Source organism: Nicotiana attenuata, chromosome 1, assembly GCF_001879085.1.
Source record: "Nicotiana attenuata strain UT chromosome 1, NIATTr2, whole genome shotgun sequence".
Taxonomy (NCBI): domain Eukaryota; kingdom Viridiplantae; phylum Streptophyta; class Magnoliopsida; order Solanales; family Solanaceae; genus Nicotiana; species Nicotiana attenuata.
Genome location: NC_031989.1, coordinates 31,475,183 through 31,481,938, shown reverse-complemented (window position 1 = coordinate 31,481,938; position 6,756 = coordinate 31,475,183).

The window sequence follows — 6,756 nt, the reverse complement described above, 5'->3', positions numbered from 1 at the left end:
TGTAGCGGCTTTCTTAATGATTACACGCTCAGCTGGCCACTGTATGGCATTTTCAGAAATTTCATTAAGCAATTGCAATGCTTCTTCTGTGGTTTTTCCCATTATGGAACCTCCTGCAGCTGCATCTATTACATTTCTAGAAGAAAGTTTTAATCCATGATAAAAAATGTACAACTGCATATGTTCAGGAATGTCATGGTGTGGACATTTCCTTAACATTGCTTTCAATCTTTCCCAAGCTTGATAAACTGACTCAGTGTCAGTCTGCAAGAAGTTAGATATATCCTGTCTTAACTTTGTTGTTTTAGCAGGGGAAAAATATTTATTTAAAAATTTCTGAGTCATTTGGTCCCATGTGGTAATAGACCCATGCGGCAAACTTCGTAACCAAGTTTTGGCCTCTCCTTTTAAAGAAAAAGGAAATAGCCTTAACTTAATTGCTTCAGGAGGTACTCCATTATACTTTGCAGTTTCAACCAATTCTAAAAAGTCAATTAAATGACTATGTGGATCTTCACTTAAATCACCAGTGAAAATGCAAGATTGTTGAACCATTTGAATCAGGCCTGTCCTGATTTCAAAGTTATTGGCTGCTACTGGAGGTTTCCTGACACTAGATTCACAGTTAAAGCGATCAGGTCTAGCATAATCCCTTAAGATTCTGTTTGCTGGTCTTGGCGCCACTTCATCAAACTGCTCCTCTACATGAGCTGGTGGTGGAATTTGTAGTGGATTGTTATCATCTTCTAGTTGGTGCTCCATTCTGTTACAAGTTATGTTTTGAGACGATATTTGTCCTTTCCTGCACAATCGCAAAGTTTTTTCAATTTCAGGATCGTAATTGGCCAAGTCTTTTGTAGAAGAGCGGGTCATAAACTATCTGAAATTAAAGTAAAATAAAGACAGTTCCTAAAATAGTAATAGAAAATTTAAGAAAATAAAAATAGTACGGTAATATTATAGTTAACTAAAACAGTAAGTTGTAACTAACCATCAAAAGAAATAATATAATACCAATTATATTATATGAAAAAAAAACTTTAATAATAAATCAAGTATGGTGAAGGATTGAAGTACTATCAATTTAAAAAGTTGAATAAAATATTATTTTATAAAAATATGGTAAAAGTAATAGTTATAATAATAATAATAATAATAATAATAATAATAATAATAATAATAATAATAATAATAATAATATTATTATAGAATAGTACCAAGAATACTTTTAGCACTAGAATAGTAAAAACAAGTACTAACAATTATAATAGTAGTAAAAATAATAAAATATACTTAGAACAAAAATGACAAATATAAAAATAATGAGATTGTGAATCACAAAACTAATATATTATAGTATTATATAGATGGTATTACTAACAATAATAATATAATAATAAAATATAAAATAAAGTAGGTTGAAGTACTAACAATGAGGGATTTTTATTTTTTTTATTTTATATGCTTTTTTACAATATTATATAGAATTGCTCCTAATAACAGTACAATTATGATAGTAGTATGTAGGAGATAACATTTTGAACGGAAAATTAACAATAATANGCCCTTTCTGCGCATGTTTTTCATGTGCAGATCCAGGTACCTCTCTCAGGCGCACTATCCTTGAGCCGAGAGATACACAGAGACTTTGAGGTATATCTGCCGCGTCCGCAGACCAGGAGTCTCTATTCTGTTCCATATTTAGTATTTAGTTTATTCCTTTTCTCTCAGTTGTTTAGATATTCTGGAGTTAGAGCAGCGTACTGTGTTCCGTTAGCCTGTGGTTCCCGTGAGTTTTCGGGTTTTGGGATTTAGTTGTAGACTTCCGCATATTTTTGAGTTGTATAGGCCGAGTGGCCTTATATACAGTTATTATTCTAATATGTTTAGCTTTATTCAACCATTTCGCAAGTTAAGTTGTTATTTCTGCATTGATAGGCTTACCTAGTTGTAGGAACTAGGTGCTATCAGGACATGTTCATGGAGGGTGAACTGGGGTCGTGACAAGTTGGTATCAGAGCTCTAGGTTCATAGGAGTCACGGAACACATGCCGGTTTATTAGAGTCTCGCTGATCGGTACAGAGACGTCTGTACTTATCTACGAGAGGCTATGTAACCGTTAGGAAAATTTCACTTCATTTGATTACTGTCGTGCGAGATTTTTGAACATCAATTCCAAACTTCCGACTTCTATTCTCTCACAGATGGTGAGGACACGTGCTACTCGAGATGATCATACACCCGCGTCCCCTACTGCAGCTGTCAGAGGCCGGGGCCGGGGTAGAGGCCGAGGACGCGCGCGTGGTGCAGCCAGGGCACCTGCGCGAGCTGCCGCCGAGGTACCACCAGCAGACCCAGCCGGAGTTCAGGCACCCGACACGCCTACTGCCACTACTACTCCAGCCCTTCAAGAGACTTTGACTCAGTTCCTGAGCATGTTTGGTACGTTGATTCAGGCAGGATTAATTCAGGTTGTACCGACTACTTCACAGATCGGGGGAGGGACCCAGACTCCCGCCGCCCCCACTCTAGAGCAGCGAGTTCCCGTTGGTCAGGTTCCAGGTGTCATGGCGACACAACCTGTGGTCCCAGTTCAGCGGGTGGTGAGGACCTCTCGCCAAGTAGGAGACGGACGAGGTCAGGAGGGAGAGTATAGAGGAGTGAGTAGACCTATGGTTACGATTCTACCATATATGTCTTTTTCATTCCGTCGACCGGGGAGATATACTGGTCCTTATTTTGGAGGCAGGGTGCGTCATGGTAGCGGTTTTGTGAGTCAGTCACCTCAGTTTGCATCTCAGAGTTTCCACAGAGTTTCAGGTGTTCAGGGGTCTTGGAGTACCCGTACCGCACCGTTCCCACTGCCACGTCCTCCCAGAGCTTGTTATGAGTGTGGTGACACCCGTCATGTGGTGAGGGATTGCCCTAGACTTGGGAGGAGTGCACCTCCACAGACTGCTCAGCCACAGCGTGCTCCTCAGAGTTCTCAGGCCATGATCACAGCTCCCGCTGCTACCCCATCTGCCCAGCCAGCTAGGGGCGGAGGTCGGGGAGGTAGAGGTCACTCTCTCTCGAGAGGCCAGGCCAGATATTATGCTATTCCTGCTCGTACCGAGGCTGTTGCCTCCGATTCTGTCATTACAGGTATTATACTGGTTAGTCGTAGAGAGGCATCGATTCTATTCGATCTAGGTTCTACCTATTCTTATGTGTCTTCTTATTTTGCTCCGCATTTGGGTATAGCCCAAGATTCATTGAGTTCTCCTGTTTACGTTTCTACTCCCGTGGGAGATTCTCTTGTTGTGGACTGTGTTTATCGGTCGTGGTTGGTTACTATTCATGGTTTTGAGACCAGAGCAGATTTATTATTACTCGGTATGGTTGACTTTGATATTATTCTGGGCATGGACTGGTTGTCGCCCCATCATGCTATTCTTGACTGTCACGCCAAGACCGTGACGCTGGCTATGCCAGGTATTCCGCGTATTGAGTGGAGTGGTACCTTAGATCATACTCCTAGTAGAGTTATCTCTTTCCTTAAAGCTCAGCGTATGGTTGAGAAGGGGTGCGCCGCGTATTTAGCTTATGTGAGAGATGTCAGTGTTGATACCCCTTCTGTTGATTCTGTCCCAATGGTACATGATTATCCTGATGTGTTTCCAGCTGATCTTCCGGGTATGCTACCTGATAGAGACATTGATTTTGGTATTGATTTGTTGCCGGGCACTCAGTCCATTTCCATTCCTCCGTATCGTATTGCTGCTCCTGAGTTGAAGGATCAGTTACAGAAATTGCTTGATAAGGGTTTTATTTAACCCAGTGTTTCACCGTGGGGTGCTCCTACCTTGTTTGTGAAGAAAAAGGATGGTTCTATACGCATGTGTATCGATTATCGTCAGTTGAACAAGGTTACGGTGAAGAACCGTTATCCTTTGCCTCGTATTGATGATCTATTTGACCAACTTCAAGGCGCACAGGTGTTTTCTAAGATTGATTTGCGCTCAGGTTATCACCAGTTGAAGATTCGGGAGCCGGATATCCCGAAGACTGCTTTCAGGACTCGGTATGGCCATTTCGAGTTCCTTGTTATGTCATTTAGGCTGACCAATGCCCCAGCAGCTTTTATGCATTTGATGCACAGTGTATTCAAGCCCTATCTTGACTCGTTCGTCATTGTTTTCATAGATGATATTCTTGTATACTCCCGGAGTCGGGAAGATCATGAGCGGCACCTGAGGACAGTGCTTCAGACCCTGAGAGAGAAGAAGTTATATGCAAAGTTCTCAAAATGTGAGTTTTGGTTGAGTTCTGTGGCATTCCTAGGCCACGTGGTATCGAGTGAGGGAATTCGGGTGGATCCGAAGAAGGCTCCGCTACAGAGATTCGTAGTTTCCTTGGTTTGGCAGGTTATTACCGTCGTTTTGTGGAGGGTTTTCATTGATTGCAGCCCCTATGACTAGATTGACCCAGAAGGGTGCTCCATTTCAGTGGACGGATGAGTGTGAGGCGAGCTTTCAGAAGCTCAAGACAGCTTTGACTTCAGCCCCTATTCTGATATTGCCTACTGGTCCGAGGTCCTATACAGTTTATTGTGATGCCTCACGTGTTGGACTTGGAGCGGTGTTGATGCGGGACGGTAGGGTGATTGCCTACGCGTCCAGACAGTTGAAGATACATGAGAAGAATTACCCTGTCCATGACCTTGAGTTAGCTGCTATTGTTCATGCCTTGAAGATCTGGCGTCATTATTTGTACGGCGTGCCTTGTGAGATTTACACGGATCATCGGAGTTTACAGCACTTGTTCAAGCAAAAAGATCTAAACTTGCGCCAGAGAAGGTAGTTGGAGTTACTGAAGGATTATGATACTACTATTCTGTATCACCCTGGCAAGGCCAATGTGGTGGCGGATGCCTTGAGTCGTCGGGCGAAGAGTTTGGGTAGTTTGGCATATTTACCAGCTTCAGAGAGGCCTATGGCGATGGATGTTCAGGCCTTAGCCAGTCAGCTTGTGAGATTGGATCTTTCGGATCCCATCGGGTGTGTGGTCTCCCAGTCTTCCCTATTTGATCGTATCCGGGAGCGGCAGTATGATGACCCTCATTTCCTTGTCCTTCAGGACAAGGTTCAGCGTGGAGATGCACGAGATGTGACCATTGGAGATGACGGGGTATTGAGGATGCAGGGCCGGATTTGTGTGCCCAATGTCGATGGTCTTCAAGAGTTGATTCTAGCAGAGGCCCAAAGTTCGCGGTATTCCATCCATCCGGGTGCCGCGAAGATGTATCAGGACTTGAGGCAGCACTATTGGTGCAGGCGGATGAAGAAAGATATAGTTGGTTATGTGTTTAGATGCCTCAACTACCAGCAAGTGAAGTATGAGCACCAGCGCCCGGGTGGGTTGCTTCAGCAGATAGAGATTTCAGAGTGGAAATGGGAGCGCATCACCATGGATTTTGTATCTGGACTTCCACGGACCTTGAAGAAGTTTGATTCCATTTGGGTTATTGTGGACCGACTGACCAAGTCCGCTCATTTTATTCCTGTGTGTACCACTTATTCATCGGAGGGGTTGGCGGAGATTTATATCCGGGAGATCGTCCGTCTGCATGGTATTCCAGTTTCTATCATTTCGGACAGAGGTACTCAGTTCACATTGCAGTTCTGGAGAGCTGTGCAGCAGGAGTTAGGCACTCGGGTGGAGTTGAGCACAGCATTTCACCCCCAGACGGACGCACAGTCCGAACGCACTATTCAGATTCTTGAGGATATGCTCCGTGCGTGTGTGATTGAGTTTGGAGGGTCTTGGGATCATTTCTTGCCACTGGCGGAGTTTGCTTACAACAATAATTATCAGTCCAGCATTCAGATGGCGCCGTATGAGGCTTTATATGGCAGGAGGTGTAGATCCCCGGTGGGTTGGTTTGAGCCGGGTGAGGCCAGGCTATTGGGCACAGAGTTAGTTCAGGATGCAGTGGAGAAGATTAAGGTGATTCAGGATAGACTCCATACAGCCCAGTCCAGACAGAAGAGTTACGCGGACAGGAAGGTTCGTGATGTTTCATATATGGTTGGTGAGCGGGTTCTGCTTCGGGTCTCGCCTATGAAAGGCGTCATGAGGTTTGGGAAGAAAGGAAAGTTGAGTCCGAGGCTTATTGGCCCTTTTGAGATCTTGAGGCGAGTTGGGGAGGTTGCTTATGAGCTTGCCTTACCTCCCAGTTTGGCCGGAGTTCCTCCGGTATTTCATGTTTCGATGCTCCGGAGGTATCACGGTGGTCCGTCGCACGTGTTGGATTTCAGTTCAGTCCAGTTGGACAAGGATCTATCCTATGTTGAGGAGCCAGTGGCTATTTTGGACAGGCAGATCAGAAAGTTGAGGTCAAAGAACATAGCTTCAGTGAAGGTTCAGTGGCGGGGTCAGCCGGCCGAGGAGGCGACTTGAGAAACCGAACAGGATATGCGCAGCAGTTACCCTCATCTTTTCACTACTTCAGGTATGTTCTCTATGCTCGTTCGAGGACGAACGAATGTTTAAGTGTAGGAGGATGTGACGACCCGGCTGGTCGTCTTAAGAATTAACGCCCCGAATCCCCATTAACTGTTTCCCCTAAGTTTATTTCTGCTATTTTGGTTTGCCGGGACGTTCGGTGTTAGGATTCAGAGTGTTTTGGGACACTTAGTCCCTAAATGAGAGCTTAAGAGTTGAAAAATGGTCCGTAATCGGAACAGTGTGAAGACGGCCTCGGAATGGAAATT